General features: G+C 35.6%; 1 long non-coding RNA gene across 1 annotated transcript; it reads right to left on the bottom strand.

Annotated features, from left to right (window-relative positions):
* Positions 1-16,990: 16,990 nt before the first annotated feature.
* Positions 16,991-22,968, bottom strand: LOC135421199 (uncharacterized). The gene is made up of 2 exons (XR_010433898.1): positions 22,855-22,968; positions 16,991-18,978 (listed from the first exon to the last, which is right to left on the bottom strand). It is a non-coding gene; the product is annotated as an uncharacterized LOC135421199 (long non-coding RNA).
* Between the last annotated feature and the right edge of the window lie 1,209 nt (positions 22,969-24,177).

Genomic DNA, 24,177 nt, shown 5'->3' with positions numbered 1-24,177 from the left:
TGCGTTAATGTAGGAATTAATATTGCAACTCACACCAATATTCTCAGTTTCATCCATTTGAATAGCTTCCTCAAGCTCCCAGGTATAAAATTAAGCTAGTAAGTAAGTAGAGATTTGTGAGCTCAAGACCTTAAAAACACAACCATTCTCCAGCAGTCAGCTTTAACTAAAATTAACAGTAAAAAATCCTGTAGCATGAAATAAACAATCAAAAGACAAAATCACAAAATGGAAATTTTGTGAGCAAGTGTGCCAGCAAACACAATAAGGAATCCCATCGATTAGCTGCCTGAATGGCTGTTATTGCTCCTTTTTTTTTTTTTAAATTAAGCACAGAAAGAAATTTCCTCTGTATGTATTTTTCTGCCTTAAGCATTCCTGATTGCCTCAAGATTCAGTCTTGTTAAAGTGCAGTCTTGCATCATTATATATTTCATTGACCATTTACTGTAATGCTGAATGACCAATCAATTGGCAGTTAAACTGCTCATTAAGAAAAAAGTACAAGTTTCTCTAAACTCAGCTGCTCCATTTTTCTCCCAATCATTTCCTTGGTCTATTAACAGGCAGCTTTTGTCCTGCTGTTCAATAGTTCAAAGTTAGATTTGCCTTATTCTGCTTAGTGTAAAGCACTTAGGCAGTTTTAAAGTGAAAGTAATTTTTGAGAAGCTTCTTTAAAGCAAAAATGACAGTAATAACATACCTCTTAAATGCTAAATTTCCATGTTAAAGCATCAATTCAATAATCTGTGATCTGTGAAAAAGCAAAGTTATTTTCCTGTGATTTTATTTGTTACAATGAACTGAGTGCAATTCCCAGGAACAAATTATGCAGGCTATAAAATTTAAATTTAAAAATTTGACACTAATGGAAACTTCAATACGCAGACAGAAATCTACTTAGTCAGCAGCCACAAATCAGGACCAACATTTTCTTTGAATAACCTTTGCAACCTGTCTTGTAAGTTGAAAGGGCTTATTAAAGAAACCAAAAGCAAATGCTCCCAAAGGTGCAGCCCCTCAATTTTTCAACCCTCCACTCCAGCTCTGCAAGGTGGAGTCTATACAAAGCACAAGAATCTATCCGTGTTGCTTCAGATGATCCCAAGTTATATACATCATATAAACCTCTTTTTTTGTTCTTCTTTACAAGATTGGGACTCACATAAACATAGATGTATGTGTATGCAATTAAGACACATGAGCAGATCTTCAGAACCAAGATATTAGTGACTCATAAAACACAAGTTAGTGCTCATCTGCATAAAAAATCATAAAACTTAGGGTTAGATTGAGCACTGTCCTATTTATTACTTCACTGCATATTCCCTTTTTTCCCAGATAAATGGGTTTGCAGCAGTTTGGCTCCAAACTGAAGAATCAGATGCCAAAAAGATGAAAGGCACCTGTTTACTTAAGCTCAGAAGCAATTCATCCATCTTATAACACTGTTACCAGCCAAAACTTGCTAAAGGCACTATTAAAAGTTACATTTCTCCATTCAGAAGCCACTGAAAGAACAGAGTTATCATCTCAAACACCTGCACATGAAAATGTGCCATTAAATACCCCCACATGCCACCGCAGTGTCGACAAGCTGATCTCCACAGGGTGTGGAAGCAGTGGAGGTACAAGTGAGGAAGAATGTATGGAGAGCATGAAAACCTTTGAGAGGAAACCTGTAGGATTCTGAAGAGCCCAGAGAAGGAAGGGGACCATGAGAAACGTGTGAGATGTGCATATCCCCAATAAAAACAAAGACCCAGCCTTCTGATTTAAGAACTAACTGTTTAAGTGATACATAACTGTTTAAGTGAATCCCTATCCTGTTTAGTTTTTGTTCCTGTGTTCCTTTTGTTAGCTGTGTTCCTTCACCTAAAGCTTATTATGGATAAATGCTCAGTCTCTGACCTTTACACTCTTATTTCACTACTCAAGGTGGAACAATTAAAGTAAAATACGCAAGTAGCTGGGGAAAGCATCTGGAAAGGCATTTAATATGTTTGTATATCCAAGCAGCTCTTTACAATAGTAACATGAAGAGATTTTTACCATTACAGATTTTTAGCTTTTCTCTCATTTTGCAAAAAACTTTGTTTTACACAGAAAACTCCAGTTTGGCTCCACCCTAATTCGCAGTTTTTCTGCATGATTCCAAAACACAGGAACCACAATAGCACTTCATGACATAGTAATAAAGATAAAACAACCACCATAATCTTTACTGAGATCTGAAAACATAACCTCATAGTCACTCTAATAAAGGCAGCATCAGGCACAGATAGCACTGAGTAATTGTGCTCTAAAACTTTCTAAAAGAAACCCAATAAGGTTTCTAAAAAGCCATAGAGCTTTTGAGATTCAACTCTATTTTAAAATGAGAACAAAATGTGTGCTTGGATTAGTCACTCCTCTCTCTATATATACATATTTATATGAAACTAGGTATATATTAAAAAGCCTTTATTTCTAGATCATATAAAGTTATAACATAAAACAAATAAATGTCAAGAGGTGGATTTTACTTAAATGTTGAGCCTAAAAGCTATCACTGCCCCTTTAACTTTTAAGGATAAGTCTTTCTCACAATAAAATAGTCAACTACCTCCCCACTGAGCTATAAAGAACAGATTTAGTGGATACATTATTAGCACTCTACACCGTTCATAGACCTTTGCAGCAGAAAGCCAAATTAAATGCTGACCTAAGCAAGATCAATTCAGTTGCAGTCAGCAGAGATGCATCACCTCACCTGTGATCACACCACCATTTGCAAATGAAGAATTGCCAATGCTATATAAATAGTGATGAGCATTACTTGAAAGTTTTGTTTCCTTTACATACACATGGCTCCTGAATTAAGTCCAAAAGTAATGATTTGATTACCTAATTGAAAACAATGGCTTTTAGGAGCTCTGCATATTAACGTTGTTGAGAGGGATCTCTGACAGCAACTGTAGTAGTGCACAAGGAGGAATTAAAACATATCCTTCTGTTTCAGCCACTATACACACTTTTCAACACAGAAGAAAAGAGATATTAAAAACATATTAAAGAGGCTTAAAAATTAAGTTTTAAAGTGAGAAGCAGCTTTTCAGGATACCATAAAATAACAACAGGAAAGGTCTTGTTGAATGCAGCAAGATTTATGACTATCTGAATAAATAGAAATGAAATGCAAGTTCCTCGGGCTGTGTTGTTCTGGAGCAGCATTCCAGCACTCAGAAGCAGCAGAGTCAACATAAAGATCCTAACTGCCTTTGAGATGTAGCTTGATCAATTTATCTTACAATCCCTTTCCTATGCCTGACTGCACCAGTAGGAAACTGGATTCAGTCATGCAGGGTTTTCCTTCCAGTACTCTTCCCTGCTAAGAGATATAAATAATATCTTAAATGCCTGTATTGTTTAATTTAAAAAATCAGTGGAGTGAATTTTCTAGTTAGCTGGAGCTCTTATACTGGTACAGAAGGAAGGAGGCTTTGCCAAGGTAAGTATATAATTTGCAGTGACTGCAATTTGAGTGCACCTGGACAGAGATGCCCAAGGAACTCTATGGTGAACTGACAAATTCATCTCAAAATGCAAAGAAAGTAAATAGCTGACCCCAGCTGTGCACATGCCTTTTAACCAACAATGTTTTGACATAATCCTGCAGAGATTAACACTGATACATAACTATGTGAAGGGACTTTCTACAATGGAATGACATGTTTTCATAGGTACAGTTAAGCAGTTTAGCAAAACCATTTACAGCCTTTCTGACTTGATATCTCTCCATGCATGTGTAACCAATCACAGGTAGACTCGTGTTCAGGCAATCTATATGTAATATCTGAATCCTGGTCTGAGACTGCTTATGTTATGAGCATCACATTAGGAGCTTGGTTTTACTTCTGGAGGCATCAGCTGGATAGATACCTCCGTTCCTAGTTCACAGATCAGAGGGTGGTGATGCACAGTTAAGTTTGGGCTAGGAAATAAAGCTACATCTTAAGTTTAATTTTCTGTGAATACTGAGTGTATCTTTACTCACACCTATTTCAATAAAAATGGAGTTTAGTGCTCTGGGACTTGAAAGCAGCTACCAAGGACTAAATTTTGACCCGATGCCTTTTGCTAATGTTTGACATTTTTTCTCCACTGACATGCTGAATTCTTCCACATTTGTTATCAATATCCGGGGTGGGCCTTTCCATGTATGGAATGGCCATAAAGGTTGATTAAGTATGAAAGAAAGGGTAAAATGCAGATAATTGGTGTTTATATTTGTTAATGAGTTAGTTAGAAAATTAGGAAAAGAAAGGTGTTCAATATCATCATCGTTACTTTTATTACTAAGATAAAAAGTTTCTACATTTTATTTTCTTCTGTGGTTTTTTTTGTTGGTTGGTTGGTTTTATATATTTTCTGGGAGGAAGGAGGTGGGAGGTGTTTGGTTGGTTGGTTTTGGTTTTGTTGGGTTTTTTCTATTTTAAACCGAGTTGACAGTGATCACTGGTTTTAACATGGGTGTACTGGGAGTAACCAGAAAGCCAACTAAGAACTATGAAGAGATACTAAAAGTTCACTTTATTGTAATATACAAATTCCATTACTATAAATCTAACAACATAAATATTCAGTTGTTTCCAACAAGTCTTGAGTTGTGCAAAATTTTAACTTATAGCTCATTACTTTCAGAGTATACATTTTTAAGTCTTTTAAATTAACAAAATAAATAAAGATCTGGTCTTCCCAATTATAATTTAATACAGTCCTCTTCTAAAATGCCATATCCTTAGATTGGATTACACCACCATCTAGCTCGGATCTTACAAATACATTTTTAATTAATCACAGTGTTTGAGGTCTTTTTTTCCTCATGAACTTCAAAGGTTTATCCAAAACACTGTAATCCAGAAATACTTCCATGTCATATAACAGAGCTAATAACCTTGCTAACCACTTAGTTGCTGACAGAACACACTGTCCTCATTTGCAGAATGTGAAGAATTTAGAATTTGAAAGGGAAAAAAAAGGCCTTTAACAAGGTGCAAAGCACAATTTTTAAAAAAGCTTCATCACCTAGCTACATTTAGACAATAGCCTTCTCTCCTCTAAAACCAGTCTAATTAAATACAGCTGGAGATGGCACAAAAGAATTCCATTAATTAATTGGCAACCTGCTGACACTAATTAAGCTATGAAAATTCAACTCCCTCACACCAGATTTTGAACATTAGTCAGTTACATTTGGTGGGAAGTTTGCCTTGCATCTCTAACACCATCAGAAATGAGAAAATTAACTTTGTGGTTCACATTTGTGGGAACAAAATGACCTATTATTGGAAAAATTAGATATTAAACCTTGCACAAAGAAATGCTACAGAAGCTCTTACTGATAGACTTCCTTACAAGGGGGATTAAGGGCTTCACTACTACAGCCTGCTTCTTATACAGGAAAGAATCCCAAAACATTAGTAGCACAGTGGAGGGTGGTCACCCTCATTTAATCCTCTGCAACACCCTCTGTACGGTGTCCAAAGCTTTTCTTCAGCCATCTACCAATCAAGATTTCGGGCAGTAAACAGAAAACATACCACCTCTTTTACCCATATTCTAAATCTCATCTAAAGCATCCAATGGGACCTCACTTAACATTTTAACAGTTAATTACACTGTAACGAGGAAGATTTATTATTTAATGTCTCAAGACCTACTGGTAATGAGTGGTTCTGCTATTATCTGAGTGGACACTAATTAAGACCATCTGGTGCTCCTTCCTTTCCAAAAACCCACACCCATATCGTGAGTGAGATTTCAATGCCATGTTGGAAATGTGCTAATCCTGATCTTTATCCACATTATTTACCGAGAATCTAGACAAAAAGAGGAACATAATGCAGAATAAAAATATTGTCTACTTTTTTTTTAAATCCTGACGCTTATAGTGCCAAAGGAACCATAAGAATTAGCAAGCAACTAATGTACTTTAAACTAAAGGAAAGAAGTAATTGTAGAAAAGTAGCGTATAACATTCCTGTGTATGGGGGTTTTTTTTTAGTTTTCTTTTTCATATGACATTTAACAGTTAAATCACACAGCCCTCATATGATACACTACAGCACAATTTGCCCACCTCACCATATTTTCAAAAATCTAATTAATGAGAAGCTGTCAATTAATTTTGAATCTACAGGAAAGTATTCTTATGAAATAATTTTATAAGAATTGATTTATATAAAAGTTCTGTAACCTAATATGCCTTCAGTCCTGAAATTCTCAGTTAGTACCTGGCAAATCAGCCAGGAATGTGGCAACCTCATGTTAATGAATGGCTCATTTGTTAAATGCAAAAATCTTGAAAAAAATAAAATAATAATACAAAAAAAGGAGTCTACATATATACAAGTCATCCTCCTCCCCTCCAAACACACAGCCACTGTTTTAAGATATGAGCTTTCTGTTGAGGTTGTAGCTTAATGTAAAGTCAAGTAAAATTCATCCTTCCTGTGCGGGTTAAGCTGACTCACTGTGAGTCTCAAGGCTGGCAAGATCTGAAGAACTACACCTGACTGTTTCCTTAAATGCTTTCTTGCTATGGTTGAGGTAACCCAAATGGAGAAAAGAGGAGCACATGCTTAAAAGTTTCTTGAAATGTTGCCAACTAGGAATAATCAGTCACTGAAAATTAAGGGAAGTCCCATTGCCTCAGTCACTGTGCTAAAAATCAGCAGAATCAGTCTCTTTACAATGTGTTGATTACAATGCACAAAGTATAATAAAGAATAAAGAATATAATAAAGAACATTTGCTTTCCATTAAGGGTGAGAAAGCACTATGTTAAGCTGTGTAAAATTCCTACTTCTAAACTTTATTATACTCTCATTTACTACAGTCATAACTGTAATATTTTATCATAAGATTAGAGTGCAATTGACAATATGTTGGATAATGCATTTGATTAATAACTGAACTAAAGTACATGTTGGCTTTTATCCCACAGTTTTCACAGGGACCCTTTCATTTTTCAGCCCACCTCCTGTTACACTACTTTGGGAACATCTTCAAAATGCTGTGAAGTCAAACTGGCAGCAAAGTCACCATGGTACAAGACAACATTGAGATTACCAAGTGCACCAGAATCTACTTGGAGGCTTTACTTGGGTACAAAGCAAGGTCAGACAAGATCCAATGGGATGAAGCAACTTTAGAGATTGATCTTCACATTTAGACACTTAATTATTTTTCAAGTGAGACTCACAAATTAACTCCAGAGTCATCATCCAGGTGACTACCAAAAAATACCAAAACTACCAAAAAAATAAAAGGAAGAGAGACAAAAAAATGAAAACAGCATCTTATTTTAATAAAACATTTTTACTCTCTTGTAATCAACAAATACTTAGATATTACAGGCAAGTAAATCACAGTAGTCAAAAGTAGCAAGCTTTTCAATTGGGGACTGGATCCTTCAGTTATCATGAAGACCACAAAATGAAAACTGAGACAATGAAGGTTATATTGACAATAGAAAGGAAAAAAGTTCAAGCCATGCCTGGGGCATGAAATGGAGAGTAACAGTTGAAGGAAAAAAAATAATGAAAGATGCATGACTATCAGATTCACATGTATTACTGTTAAGTGCATTCATTAAATGGTCATAAAGAATATATGGAATAAAAATGAAAGAAAAGAGCATAGTCTCTAATTGAACCTGATAATTTCAGAATGTGAAAAGCAGCAGACCATGACAACAATTTAAACTAAGAACAGTAAATCTTGCATCCAGCTTCCACTGCAAGTAAAAGAAAAAAAAACAAATCACACAGTAAATGACAGAAGTGACAAAAGAAAATAAGATATCAAATTTTAAGGCTACACTGGTATAGCACACAGTGAAGCAATAATTTGTTTTGAAAGCATCACAAAATTATCTGGTCATTAACCATGTTGAGAAATGCATTGGTTTTGAATGTACACACGCTGCAAATCTCCTGAAAACACATATCCTAGTAATTGTGACCTGGGTATTCTGCCTTTGAAGCTTTTCCTATTCCATTGTGGTTTATATCATCTGTATTATTTCACATAACAGGTTATAAGAGTTCCTTTGGCCAGGGTTTTGACACCTCTGCATGAGACTATGTTTAACACCTCATCAGTTGGTATACATATGCTAATAGTTTCTGTTTAGCACCTGTTTTCTCCTTTCCTGCTGTTCAGGCACAACACAAAACTACCACAACTCTGCCTTTACAGTGCTTGAGGAGCTTTACCCTATTTTACAGTGTAAATCAGATCTTTTGAAAATGTAGCAGAGAAAAACCTGTCCCCATCTGAATTAGAGTAGTAAAATGGCCGAAATAACCACTTGTCATTAATTACTTTTTTCCCCACTAGTTTTGTTAATATAGTAAAAGAACAGCAAGTCAGGTTTGGAAATGGAATGACTCCTCATCATCTTTGGAACTTCTTTGTGACCATTGTCCACCAATTTCCACTCCATACCCACACCATCACACTCGTTACCTGAGCATACTTCATTGTAAAATAATTCTCAGATTAAACACAGTCCTCCCATGAGTTTGTAATCAAGGAATTCAGCCACTGGAATAAAAGTAGGTGATGAAGCCAACAGGGATTTCTCAAATGCCTGTTCCCAGGGCTCTGTCTTGATTCCACAAGGTCTTAGCGGAGTTTAAAACTCACCCTCTGTCATCATCTCACTGGTGGTATGAGTTTCTTCTTGGAAAGTAAATGAAGGATGTGAGCAAATGGAGAGAACGTTAGAATTTCTGACAAGAACTTATGCAGAGTTTTTCATTAGATGATTTTAAGGATAAATTAGAAGATAATCATGGAATTTCAGGGTAAAATGACTGTATTCTTTCCTTCAAAACATGAGTGGAAGGCCTGCGTAGTGAGAGTGAAAAGGAAAAAATAAGAATATACTAAATGACTCTAATATGAGTAATCCTCTTGAACATTCCCATGATACAGACTTCAATACTAGTACTGAAATATTTGTCAATACTAAAAGAATACTGATGATCTCTCTCATATCTCTGCAGTCCAACACAGCAAGGTCTTCACAACGAATTTTGAAGTATGTGGCCATACATATTCCATCTTATGAGATAAACTCTGCATTTTCATAAAATATGATTGACATTGATGGATGCAGTTGTAGTATCAGAGAGAAAAGGGAATATTAAGGCAAGGAGCACTGGGGAGGTGGTCTCTCCTGTGCTCTCCCTTCTCTATTACCAACCAATGGTAATGCCTCAGATTCAGGCATCTCATCTAATATTTTTATTCAAAGAAAATCCCTATGAGTGGACCTTCAAAGTATCAAGCAACACAAGGAAATCTTTTCCCATTTACTTGTGGTCAAGTAAAGCAGATCATAGCCTTTGACAAATTCACCTGTACTCTACTAGTACAGTAGAGCTCAGAGAATACATGGCCTTTGACTATACAATTAAAAAAAACCACCAAAAACAAAACCAAAAGTAAAACCACAAAAAAAACAAAACCAACCAACCAAACTTAAAAAAAAAAGTGTCAAAGTATACCAAAATAGGAAAGATAAATGGTCTAATTCACATCATTCAACAATCTGTCCTCAAAAAAGCAGTTAATGGAGATGCATCAATAAGACCAATGGAATTTAAAGTATAACACTTTCAACAAAACATAGGCAACCCCAAAGACTGTACTGACAAATCTCATCTCAGTGTAAAGGGTGGCTTTGATGAGTAGCTTAGACTTAGAAACTTCAGAACAAGCAGTTGACATTTATTCAGATGAATCATACCCAAGAAGTCCTTAAAAGTCCTCATTTACCAGCTCCTTACTGTTTGACGAAATATCTAAGAAATTTCCAGACATGTTAGAGTTTAAGATTATTTTTACTTCTAGTTTAGTAACATTTAGTAATAGCTACAAAAACCCACTAATCTTAAATTAGTAGTCATCTGCACATACAGAAAATGGCTTAAAACAGCTCATGGTCACATAATGATCAAAAGTATTTTCAGTGCATGGAACTGATCAGTTACTGTTTGGGTGTTCATTGCCATGAGGACACTCCAGCAATGGCTGATTGAGGCTGCTTAGAGACGTTGTGGATGCTTTCCAAGAACAGTCTGAATGAGGACCTGAGCTCATTGCTGACCCCGTTTAGAGCAGGAGGTTGACTAGATGACATCCTGAGGTCCCTTGTAACTCCAGTTATCCTTTGATTCCATATTCCCAATGCATAACAAATTCTGAGTTCTCTTTGTCATAGCTTTCTAAGGCTTTATTTTTGCACTAAATACTGATATGCCCTCAAATTAATTTTGACAGGTAAATATCAACTATGGAAGTAGAATCTCACATATTGCAAATTCTTGCCTTCATAGAATCATACACTGTGCTCTTGAGACATGTTTACATTGTTATATTTACTTATTAGTACAATAGAATGTCTCCTTCAGATATTAGGATATTTTAAAACTCAGAACAAAAGAAGGACAACATCAGTGCTTCAGGCTCTGCTGCTTGAGCTTTCAAGATAACCTGAAGCATAATTTTGCTTCATGTTGTAAGCAGGTCTGGAGCCAAATTCAGCATTCCCTGCTGAGCTAGTCTAGATATCACATGTAGCTGTGGCATAGAAATGTATAAAAGAACAGAAATTTGACCAATTTAATTTGAAGAACAGAATATATTGCATAAAGCTTTCCAGCTCCTTGACATTGAAAATAATGGTGTCTGACAGTTCTAGGGTTAAGTAGCCACTCATTCAGCACAGCATCGTTTATCTGCCAAAAGTATGTGTCTCTTGTTGTTACTTCAAAGAAAAAATTCAATAAAAATTTAAATAAAAACAGATCTGTCAGTATAAAGCTTTAATATTTTACACTAAACTCAATCTTTTTCCTTTGTAAAGTGCTTTCATACTTCCTGAACTTGCCCTGCAGTACACAATTCTCGTTTTTTAAAAGAAAGAAATCATGAATCACCTCTAAACATCTACACTTTCCTGAAACATTAACATTTATTTTTAATAGGCATCACTTTGAAACTGGCTTCACTAAGTACTGTAGAATGGTAAAGAACTCTGTAGATTGAGAGAAGTAAGAATATATATGTTAAGTACTTCAGCATCATTACATAGAAGCAGGTTACTTGGTTAAGCATTCATGATTCAGAATATAACAGTAATTATTTCATTTCTAAGCATAAATCTTTTCTTTTGCATATATGAACTATACAACTAATTCCAAATGCTGTCTCATACAGTACATTTGTTGTTACAGACTGCAGGTTGCACTATAAATATACTTTGAAAGAAGTGAAACAAAGGATTCACTTATTCAAGTCAATGTCCTCCCTCTATATTTTTGCACATTTTTTCCTTTGCCTCCCACATACTTTATGAAACTAACAATTAAATACTGCAGCAACCAGTGCTTGTGTCAGACTTTTTGCTTTAAAAGTACTAGATTTGAGAAATCAAAGAAAGTTTATGAGAGATAATTAATGTCTCTCTTCTATAAGTGCATATGGCAAGGTATAATCTGTCAATTTTAAGCTTTCTCCCACATATATTTTAATAATAAAATCATTACTTTATTTAGAAACCTCTCATACTATTTAGCAATTTAGCTCTGGATGGTAACTACTTCGAGAAGAAAAGATGTGAGCCACTGGCTCCATGTAACAGACTCAGATTATAACCGCAATAAAAACATTTTTTTATATATGATTGCATACCCTAAAAGCAAAATTAACAATCTGCCAAAGCCAATATGTTCAAAACAAGAAAAGTTGTAAAATATGATCATGATTATATATATGCAAACAGGCTCACTTCTATTTGATTTTAAAAGTTTCTTCCAGTCTCTATTTTCTATCCCAGTCACAAGTTTATAGCCATGCTACAAATTACAGCAGTAAAATTTTGTGAAAAATATTACGATAAAATTGTCATTTCATGTTAACTTTACTGGGCAAAATATAGGCATGAACATGATAACAGGAATAATCTATTACCTTATTTAAGCATCTTCATTATTTGAAATGCTAGTTGCTCCACAGTATTTGCCAAAATACATTAAGTGGGTTTGGAAGCCATAAATCTCTGCCACTCTTTTCCTTATACAAGTGTTAACTATAAAGTTCTATCATAAATTATGGAACAAAAGGGTTTAAGTCAACCCAATAATATTAAATCTGTTCTTTCGATAATAAAATCCACGCAGCTGGGAGCTGCTCATTATTTATTTAGCTTCTGCAAACCAACACCTCTATTTGTTTCCTTGTAACTTCACTTCATTGTTTATCTTGTTTTGCCTAGAATGAAAAAATCTAAACGGACTGTAGCTGTATCTTCTCACTCCTGTGTGTGGCACTATTCCATGGATTAATCTACCTGTATCACCCCATTTTGTCACTGTTGATCAACAACCCCAGTGATCATCACACAACAGTCCAACGAACTCATGTTTCTATCAACATCACCATTAAACATAATCTGTCTGAAATCTCAACCTAAATGTGATCCAAGACACCCCTATGACACCACCATAGATTTTTCATTTGTTAAATAGCTCATCTGCTTTTGTGACAACTCATTACGTCTCCCCACACAGTAGGAAAAACAAAGATATAGTAAGATAGAGTGAAATACAGTCCCACAAATAGTAGAATCATAACCAAATACTGGTCAAAGCTATTGTTTCCGAATTTATTTCAGAAATACATCCACAGTACAACCTGCACATCCAAACTGTCAAACAATCCTTCCATTATATTCCAGAACATACATGGGTTCATCTGCGGGCTCTCTGTTATTGCATTCTCTGAAAACCACCTTCTGAAAAGCAAAAGCAGAAAGGCATAGTAGATGCAAAAAAAAAAGATAAGACACAAAAAAGAAAGAACATGTGGATTTGGAGAAGGGTGAAGGGTGCCCTGTGTTTCTCGAGAGGCTGCTTTCACACTTCCAGCCTGGCTCAGCTGATATTCTCTGGGCAGTCTGTAATTCAGTCTAAACCAGGAAGGATCTGACACAACTAATACTGAAGAAGAAAGCGTTGCAGCCTGCAGAAGTGAAGGGCTGGGATTCAAGCAGTCAGCACAGCTGTGCCAGCTTTAAGGCTCACTTGTCAGAGCAGAACAGGATCAGAACAGAACAGTGTTTAAAACAGAACAGAGCTTAAAATATTTGAGTCCCCTTAGGAAAGTACAGTAATGAGGCAGTCTATCTATAACATCTAATTCCAAGCAATAGGCATACTGGAGAGCTCTGCTCACTCCCACAAGTCAAAGGACAGGAATAATCTCCTTCTCAAAAAGTCAGTAGAATTTCTATAATGGAAGTGAAGAAATAAAATGAAGTAGGAGAAACTAAGTTCAGTTTTGCAAGTCCAGGGTGGGATACAAGACCCCCTTCCCTATTGGCATATGTCAGCAGCCAGTATGCACCTGGCATTTATTAGTGACACAACCTTTTTTGCTCCTCTGAAAGAAAAATCTTGGACTTCTGTTGGATCATGAGTTCACAAAGAGCAAAGTATATAGCTGGGAGGCTGCAAAATAATTTAGTCAATCAAAGAGCCAAGGAAAATAATGCTGAGGACTCTAAAGTGCATTAAAAAGCAGCTGTACTCCAGATGTGGAAGGTGTGAGTGAAGGGGACTCCTTAGCCTAACCTTGATTAGACAATTGCAAAAATAATGGCATGGAAGGTCACCTGCTTGCTTTTCTCAACAGCAAGAGATTCAGAAAAACTGCTTCTCACAGGAAGGACTGGAGAGAAGGTGTCTGGATGTGGCACTTGAGGATATGGTTTCGGGGTGATGTCGGTAGTGCTGTGTTAACATTTGGACTGGATGATCTTGAAGGTCTCTTCCAACCTTGATGACTCTATAACTCCACCTGAAAAGTACACATATTTAGATAGTCCTCTGCACATATTTGTACCTCCTCCCACCTGCCTTCCAGACGGCAGAAGACAGCAACACCCGACTGGGACCTGTATTGAATGCATCCATTTTAAGAGAATAGCATAAGAAACTTATTTTAGCAAATCTGGAACAAAGTATATAAAAATTCTTGACACTTCAGGGAAGAACATTTCTTCCCTCTTCCTGATTTACATCTGACAATCGCACCATAATGCATACAATAGACAAAACGCTCTTTTATGGTTCAGAAATACTACACAAGTAAAGTTTGAAATCTGCCCGTGGAACTGTAAATGTGCAATCAATGAAAGCCCAACAGTTAATCAATGGTAGTTTCATCAGTGATTAGTTTATGTAAGGGCAGCCTTTCCTGAAGTCTTTGAAAAAAAACCTGAAGTTAATTCAAAGCAACATGAGGCAGCCGGAAAAGCATTGTCTGTCACCTAAAAAGTCACACATTTGAAAGTTATCTTATATACAAAAGAAAGCCTGCTGCTAATAATCACTACAAATGTAGCAGAGGATTTGATAACATACCAAAAAATTAATGTAATCAAAAAATATGTTTTTCAGGAAAAAAAAAGGCTTTTAATATTTGTAGAAGTCTGGTAAAACAGCAATTGGTACAGCTAAGCTTTCAACTAGCAAGAAAACAATGAATAGCTTGCTGACTCTTCCTGTTAATTATCTGTTATAACATTCATAAAATCTCAGTGTTTCAGACAACTTTAAATGAAGACATAATTCTCTCTGAAATTCAGAGGCATTATCAGATAAACAGAATTAATCAACACTCAAAATCATTGAACGTTGTAGATTTTAATGCCAGTGGTAGCTTTCATATCTGCTCCATAATAATGTAATATTAACAGGTTTGTTGCTGTTCAGTGGAAGTGTAGGTCAGTTTGTAACCCACTCCGTGTTAAAACATAAACTTCAAACACACCCTCATCAGAGAAGAGGAGATGGAAATAGCAGTAGGATTATCCTGCTTGGTTCAAAGAAACCTCTGCCAAAAAGGAGGAGAACATAACCCCAAAGTGATGGGCAGACAGAATAAGCACTAGTGCAGCTCCATCTGAAGAAACAGGCCTGCGTCTTCAGGGCTTCTCTGGCTGTTTTTGCACTGTTTAATTAAGGCCAGGATATTACAGAGAGCTTATATAGAATACACAGGGATAGATCACTTCCAGAGCTAAACAGCAAAGTTATATATCTGCAGAACTCTTATTGCTTTTCAGTCTTGGTCAGTTCCTCAATTTCCCTTTTTGTTGCCTTTTCTACTTTTCATCACACTTCTGCTGTGGTACAGACGGTAACCCTTGGCTAAAACTGAAGAAGAAAAGATTAGTTTTGCTTTAACAAAGAAAGATTAAAGCTACAGAACATGTACCTTCAAGCCTATCCACTCTAAGGTGAGGTCTTCTTGACCTATTAGATATATGTTCAAAAGTAGTTCATGGTATTTAGTCAATCATTAAATGTAAAAACACCTTTAGTGAATAATGTAAGTGCTATATTTTGTCCTTAATTCTTTGTCTCTCTATATCATTCTATGTTAATAGTAGAGAAGGAAAACCACTCCCAAACACCTGCAATTTTCCTTCAGCAGATATGACACTACTGTGAAAGCCAAATTGTGTAAGTACTCAGTCTTATTCAGAGAAATAGATTCTATAGTTAAGAAATTAACTTGATTGTATCAGGCAAAAATGTAACATTAAGAAATCTTAATTTCTGGTGTTACTATAGCCATAGTACCACCTTTAAAGGCATAAGAACAGATGCTTTAATAAACAGGATTATTCTTGGCAATGTTGTAAAGAGTAATAACATTTAAGACTAAGACTTTAGACCTGTACAAGATCTTTAAATGAAACTGGTGAACTGAGTTTAATTTATTTTTTCTTCATTTTCTGCATTCTGTAATATGTTTTACCCCTTTAAAATGAAGTATTGGTGCACACTGTTGGTAGGTGTGCTTAAGAGCACTTAAACAGAAAGTTGTATTTGTCCTCTTTGGATTTGCTAGAAGGAAGTCACCAGGGAAGTCACAGGTCATGGAAACACACATTGTTATGTGCCCTTCTTCAAACTTACCTCAGGCTGCACTTGCCATTTTGTGGCAGCTGAAGGCAACAAACAGCATTGTTTTTACAGAAATAAAAAATAAAAATAAAAAAATAAATTAAAGCTGTTATCTTTTAACAAGACCAACAAGGCAGTTTAAGTACCAGTGAACTGGAGGTGTTACTTCAGAGTCATATTAAACTCTTCAATATACTGCTCTGGCAAATGCCTTAACCTACAGGGTCATCTGGCAACAACCAGCCTTCACCTGGGACTATTCCTTCTTTCCATCTCTTATGGATACTATTTAGCTCTCTGCTTGTAATAGTTCTCCTTGCCCTCCCAAAATTACAGCTTTGACAGAATTTATTCTTCTGATGTCGGCTTTTTAAAAAATGTGTTCCCCTTGGCATTTGTCTGGCATCTGCTCACTTCTGAATATATTTTTCCTTCTAATTTTTTTTTTTTAATGGTGTCATGATTGATTTCTTTCTTTACCTGGAAAATTAGAAAAACAAGAAAATCTTTCAAAAAAATAAAGCACCGTTGGTAATTTTCCAATAAGAAGCAGTAACTCCTCCTACCTACCACTGGATGTAGCTATTCAACATTATTAAGTACCTCTAGTTCCCCACAGCTAGACAAATCCCAAAGTATCTTCTTTATTGCATTTTTTTATTGATGAGGTTTGTCATTTTATGGGATGTGGTACAATAGAAAGCAATTTAGTCACTGATGCACACAAATGTTACCTTTTTGCAATGCGTCAGCAGCAATAATCTTCTTTCAAATATGCTGAGAAGGAGCTATAAACCTTCTCCTGCCAGAGGCAAGCTCTGGTGAGTCTAGTTGTGCTAAAAGATCCTCGTAGAATGTGTTGTTTAAGGTGCACATTCATCAAATATAGCAATAATTAAGGTGGCACAAGCAGTTGAATTTTTACATGGCTTGAAGAAAATAGTCACTGAATCATCTCTCAGCTTTTCAAAACAGTTTATTTGATATCTTTTTAGTGGCTCTGTGTGAAAACCTTGAAGAAGACACGAGGGTCAGATACTATTTGCATGTCTTAATCATCTCAGGAAAGGGGTTATTACATGGGTCACAGGAATCAATGAACCTCAGGATTTTAACTTTCCAGCTGACAGCAGAACTCCTGTGAATTGAAAGTTTTCAGGTGTAGGCCCCTGATTTAGGTGGATCAAAAGCTTTTTCCTTTAACCTTGGTGAAAGTATCACTCTTAACTTTACCAGAAGCAGAAAGAAATGAAAGCCTGATCCTCTCCTCAACCTTTCGAGTCAGCTAAATAAAAGGTATTACAGCATGCAATTGCATGAAGCAGTAATACTCATTGAAATGAAGAATTTTTTTCCCCAAGTACTAGAAAACACTTGATTTTCGCTAACAGAAATGGAAATATTTTGTGGAACAATTTATAGAAGTGGCATTTCCACTAGAAACAATCTGAACTAAATCATTCAATCACAATTTATATCTAGAAGTGAAATGTTGGACAGATTAAAAAAAGGGAACTCGTCCACAAAACTTGTTTCTGAATAAGCTGGAGCTGTAAACTATGATCATCATTCATGGAGAAATAGCTCCCAGGGCCAGTAATTCCAGGAGTGACAGACAGGCACGGGAGACTCTGCAAGCACTGTTACAGCCCAGGTATCAGGCAGGAATCACAAACTACTCAGTAATAATCTTGATTCCAATTGCAGTTTATGGCCCTGTGGAAATCACTTCATTTCTATCTCAGTCTTTTTTCATTTATATAAGGAGGAGGTTGTACATTTTCCTATAAACCTTCTTCAGAGGGGTAGTGGGCAATTACTTATGACTTGAAAAGCTTTCTGAGGTAACAAATCTCTTTTGACCAAGTTTTGTATTTTAAAAAGCCTGCCATTTTCATAAATCTACCTCCTAACAGTTCATGGCACTAGAAAAACTAACCTAAATTTTGATTATACTTTCAAACTGAAATAAAAGTGACCTAAGAAAGTATAAATTAAACGTATCAGTATCAAATATTGACCCTCACTGTGCCTGGGGAGAATTTTCTCAGCATCAATGATGGTGATGTATTGCAGGACCACTGCAATTAACACCACTGAAAGCTCCTAACCTAGCAAGTATTTCCACTCCAGGAACTCTGGTGTGTGTATATATATATATATATATATGTATATATATATATATATATATATATATATAAATGTATATATACACACATACATATGTATCCCAGATGAGTTTGTAAATCATTTTTTTGAATGATTTTTAGTACACTCATATTTCCATTTCATGTTTTACACTATGTAAACACACAGATGGAAACTTAAACATGTCAAAAACTATTCCAGCCAGTAACTATGAGATAGTGCTTTATATTTTATACCAGCCTTCATTTTTATCATTTCTATCAAAGTAATTAGAAAACAATTGTTTCATAAGCTGACAATAAGTAGCAACAGTAGTGAAACACTACAAAACCTCAAGTTATCCATCAAACTTCAAACATTTAACTATGGAGTTAAAAGGAACTGTAGATTCTGTGCATGGCCAACAATAAGATGCAGGACTTAGAGAGCACAATTCCTCTCATATCACCACCATTATCCAGATGTGCATCTCTTTTTCTCCTTAATGACTAGAGAGGGACTCTGTGATCATAGTTCTTCATCTGGGAACTGTGGACAGATGGGAGAATGCTGGGTCCTTGTTTTGTCTGTGTCATCCAGTCCACAGATATGTGATCTCAGATATGGCAGATGAAACATGGCCAATATTAGGAGAAGGAAGCTCTCAGAAGTAAATCTGTAATAGTATTAGAATTAGTCATCATCTAGGAATACTTCAAGTTTCAGGCATAAGCTCTTGCTTTTCATATTGTTTCCTTATTCTTTATATGTACCATTGTCCTCTAAAAATGCATTCATCTTGCGATTATTTCTTCATTGACTGGAAAACACAATGAAAATAAAGCCTGTAATTTTTTTTTCCAGTCTATTAGGCATATTCTAATGATCTTAGTCTTTCTTTCTATTAGCAACTACCTACAGAAGGCTGCATCAATCAACACGGAATGGCTTGAGAAAGTGAAATGCACTTACTTTGTCCCCCAAGACCAAAAACTTCAAATTCCTACTTTTAAGTTGCTTTAGGCTTGAGACATGATTCCATTCTCCTAAACAGTAGCACTATACACTGCTGCAATTCCACTGGGTCATTCTTTATGTAAATTCTCATTAAGAGAGGCTTGGGTAACATTACACTTGCAATATCCTTCTCTAGATTCTGCATTTTGCAATCCAGCTCTAAAGCTAAAGCAGCTCCTTCATTAACTCACAAATGCCACACAGAACACTTGGCTTGGCAGCCACATACAAGTTTTTTGGAATGTTTACAGACAAAAATCCTCTCCCTTGACCAAAACAATAAAAAGAATTATACCCACAGCTTTGGTCTGAAGATTTATACATAATACAGCTGGAATAGAAAGTTAATGGTAAGTCAGTGTTGGTTGATACAGCTTCATAGAATATTCTGATCCCATTGACCTTCTGAGGCTAATGTGGCTCCATTATTTATTCAAACTGTGGACATCTCAAGAGAGAAAACCACAGTGTTTATTTTTCTTAAATGTTATTTTTTGTGCATTGCAACACAAAGGATGTTTGTAGAAATGGCCATAATAAACACATTTAAATAAAACTGCAGTTAGAAAACCATTAATAGATTCACTTTCCACAGATGGATCTACCACATCTTTGAGGTAGATGTTAAACAGTCTATGGTTCTCTGGCCCAAAGTAGCAAATTAGTCTCCACTACATATTCTACTACTAGATTGCACAGGTTAGCTGTTTGTAAAAACGTGATTATAAAGAAAAGAAAAAAAAAAAGTAAATTTTCCTTTTTGTTTATTATTAAAACACAACAGCTGGATGTGGTACCTCATGCAATGGTTTAGTTGACATGCATGGTTGTTCTAACATTTTCCAAAATGAATAATTATTAAAGAATGGACATGAAACAACTTGGTTGACCAAATAAAGTGTGTTTCTTGATAAAATTTGTTTAGCATGTGTTTTTGGAAACTCCATCATAGAGACTATGGCACCACGTACAACCGGATAAACTTCATTGTAGTGCTGGTGATTAACTGATACCACCATGGATTTTAAGCAACACAGTGTGGAATTGCACAGGGAAAACAGAATTCCTCAGAAAAAGGCTTATCCAAGTTCCCATGACTCACCCTACCATATTTGAGAGGAATGTGCCAAGTCCTGGATGGTCTCTATTGCAAGGGAAACTCAGTTTCTTCGTTTATATTGTCTCTGCTTTACAAGAGATTGAAGCCAGGCCTCACATTCTAGATAACTTCACTAATTAAGCTAATTAGCTCTCTAGATAAATTTCTTCCCATAAACTGATGAATTTTAGATTATTTAGTACACATTCAGCTGCCAGAAGGCAGTGAGCTGATCTATCCCCAGAACAGCCAGTGCAACTCAGGTGGAACAGTAGTTTCACCTCAAATTCTGTTATAAACACAGAACTGTTATATATAACATCCTGTTCAATCTTTAAAATAGAGCTTTGTGTCGTTAACTCATAAATATATATCCTACAAATTACACATTGTATTTTCCCATACAAGAAAGATTTAAACTGGAAAATAAAAAATATAACCTCACAGATCATTCTAACCTATAAGCCAATCTATTAAACTGAATCAGTATAAAAGCAGTAAAGCCAGCTATCACAAAAAGACATAAAACACGGGGCAGAATTAAAATCTGTTAAGACAACTGAAGTCATACTCAGCTTAAGTTATAGTTTCATTCTACTTCTGATTTTGTATGTAACGTGCACCATGGGTGGCCTTAGACATTTATTATTTGGTCTGACCAATATAACCAAAATAATTTAAATTCCAAATCATAATAAAATGCCATTTTATAGTCTGCAACTTTACTTATAAATAGGAGTAAAAATATTTTTAGAGAGAATAAAATAGGAATTCTGTACTTTCTGTTAAATTGTAATTTCAACATCTCTTCTAAGAAAAGGGAAAATTCTTGCTAATTTACTCACAACTTGGAACTGCTATAGTTTATCTGGTCATTTCCCCAAGCACAAAAAGAAGACCTCCCATGACAAGATGCTCATAATTTACATCATGCTCACAGACAACAGAGCTGACTGATTGAAGCAGTTCAGGGATCTGACATGTCTATACTTGTGAACTCCACATATGGCAATAAACACTGTTTTCCCAAAAAGAATGTGTAATAATGCAAATATTAAATTAATTATTTTCATAAAAATACACGCTTCAGGAGGAAATCAGTGTTTATATTTTTAATACTGTAAAGATAATGTTCCTTTGTAAAGGAACATTTGTGGATCTGATCTTTTTTTCAGTTTTTGGTCTTTGATTGAACTCACCAGCTAAAATGAGAATATTTAGGTTGCTTTAGTATTTGGAGTTTGTTAAGGAAAGATTCTGAAGTTAGGATGGAAATTCTAGTTCAATTAAGAGTAAGAGAACAAAATAACCATAGAATAAAGGGGTACTGGACATAAAACTGAGAGGAGGAACTGGGGGCTCTACATCTTTTATAGTTTAGGTAACTCCTCTCAGTATCCAACTATCACTCACCCGGCACAGTAAATAATGGTTTTACAAAATGACAGAGATACACAACACCCATGTAGCCAAAATGTTCACATGAGATTCAAGAGATGAGCTAAACAGTGCTGTAAAATGCCCTGGCTATTCTAAGTCCTCCTATGCCTGCTTTTCTGTTTGCTGGTGGGAGAGAGGAAGAGATATGGATGTTGGATTTAGAGTATTTTTTAAATTTCAACAAACTTCAGAGGATAGGAAAGTGAAGTTCTATGGAATATTTTCAAAATTCATTGCATGTGTACTTTACACATTTTCCAACCGCATTTCTAAGCTTCCTTTTCAGAAGTTAATGAATAAAAACGGTAACCCTATGGGCAAAACGCACACTAAACTGCAAGGTACCAATCCCTGAGCCAATAAATGTACACTGAACATTATTCCCTGGGAAAATGGCAGTAAGTAGTATCAGACTCATTCCTGTGATAGATCCCTTTCCACATTCAGCCTTTGTCTTTTGATAAGTCATTAGAAAAGATGACATGTGTATCCTGGCACAACTGGGTCCCAGGGAAAAGTTGACAGATGTTACAGTATAAATCAGTTCTGATGCACATTGTGTTGCCTCCAGAGGCATCTTCTGGTCTTCTACAAAAGGTTACTGAACCATATATAATACAGAAATGCAGATACAATTGTAAGGAATAAATGTAAGGGTCTGTTCTACCCCACTTAGAAAGTCTAATGCATGAATAATGTTCCATCTGCACAATGGTCAAACGCGACTGAAATTGATTTTAGCTGTACCACGTGGAGCAGCACAGACCTTAACAAGCTTAGTGACACAGGGGACCTTGTCAGGAATCTGTACAAAATTCATGATACAAGAAATCTCTCTAAATGAGAATGTGGGACAATGAAGAATGGGGGTTATACTATGAGAAACTTTTGTACCAAGTAATCAAAACGAATCACATACTGGAGGCATTCTCAAGCAGAATATAACAAAATTTAGTCACATTAAATTTATAATAAACACGTGAAACATGTCAAATGTGCAGCTACATATCGTGACCATTAACTTTTCTGGATGTATGAATAAAACCTGAGCAATGGGAACAATACACTCCTCTGCTAATGTATTTAGCTGGATAGATTTTTTTTTTTTTTGCCTGCAGCTTGAATCTTTCCACCACCTACCTTTGTCAGGATCAAGGTAGTGTGTCTCTCACCTGCATCCGTGATAGTCTGGAGTTGCTTTAGGCTTCCACATATCTCTCCTAAAATTTTACACACTGATCCAATGACATCTAGCAGTTCTGCAGAGGAAAGAAAAAATATTTAAAAAATTATTAAAAGAATGAAAAAGACTGTAAATCAAAAAAGCAGTAAAGTAAGTCATCTGAATTTTGGAAACAGCCTATGCCAGAACCTTAGAATCAACAACAATCTTTGGACAAGCACTCAGAAGTATTTTACCTTTCAACCTGACCTATAATTTTCATCAATATGTAAATACTATTGATGATATTTACATCCATGTGTATTCATTGCACCCTGTTAAACTCATTTTTGGAATATAAAATAATTCTTTTCTTCATCTGCTTTACAAATCTTTTGACTATAGTAGCCCAACACCTAAAAACAGGAACTGTCATAGCCTGATGAGGCGATATTAGTGTTATCTTCATTTTCTACATAGAGAAGAGAGTCAGAAAGAATAAATTTTCTTTTTAATTAGGATATCAAATCTAAAATACTTAAAAATAATTTTATTTCAGAGCACTTACATTTATAGCACAGTGAACATTAAATTCACTGATTTAATTGACTTGAAATTGAAAGCCAGTGTCTAATTCTCAAGTTGGAAGCCAAAACACATGAGGAAAACAGCATTAATATTTGTTTCAGTGTTTTTAAATATTTTTCCCAAACCTCCAAACTGGATAAAATTCAATCTGAACAGCCTCAACCAGGACACTGTGCTCTGAAATCCTCCTAGCTCAATTTCACTGCATTTGGCATTGGCAATTCCTCAGCCTTTCTCACAATCAAAATAAATTTTTATGTATAAAACCCTTCTACATTCATTGTGTTGGTTCACTCTCAGACTTGGCTTTCCCAACATGGTAAGTCTCAAGTTGCAGGGTGCATCACAGTTCATTTAAAAGGAACAAAAGTCTTCCTCAGTTTTAATACCTCTAAACTCAGGGGTTTATTTTGCAATCTCGGTTTCCTTTGGCAGTGTTTTGGGTGAATAGCTTTCCCTATGTTTAACCACACAAAAAACAAAACTAAAAAATTCCCAGTAATTTAATCTTTATTTTCTCTCCCTTGACTTGCTGCATCTCCACCAAAACCCACCAATATGGGGTTCCAAGCCTAGGCAGATGTAACAGAAGAAGGATGAAGGAAAGTGATGTAGCCTGAAATAACAAAGAGCAATGAAATCCAAACGGCTGAGAACCAAGACAGCAAGGCCAAAAATGATGAAGTTTGAGAAGAGGCTTAGCACACATCAGA

The sequence above is a fragment of the Pseudopipra pipra genome, chromosome 13, assembly GCF_036250125.1.
Source record: "Pseudopipra pipra isolate bDixPip1 chromosome 13, bDixPip1.hap1, whole genome shotgun sequence".
Lineage (NCBI taxonomy): Eukaryota > Metazoa > Chordata > Aves > Passeriformes > Pipridae > Pseudopipra > Pseudopipra pipra.
Note: the sequence above shows the minus strand (reverse complement) of the source record. Positions and strands in the feature narration are given on the sequence as shown.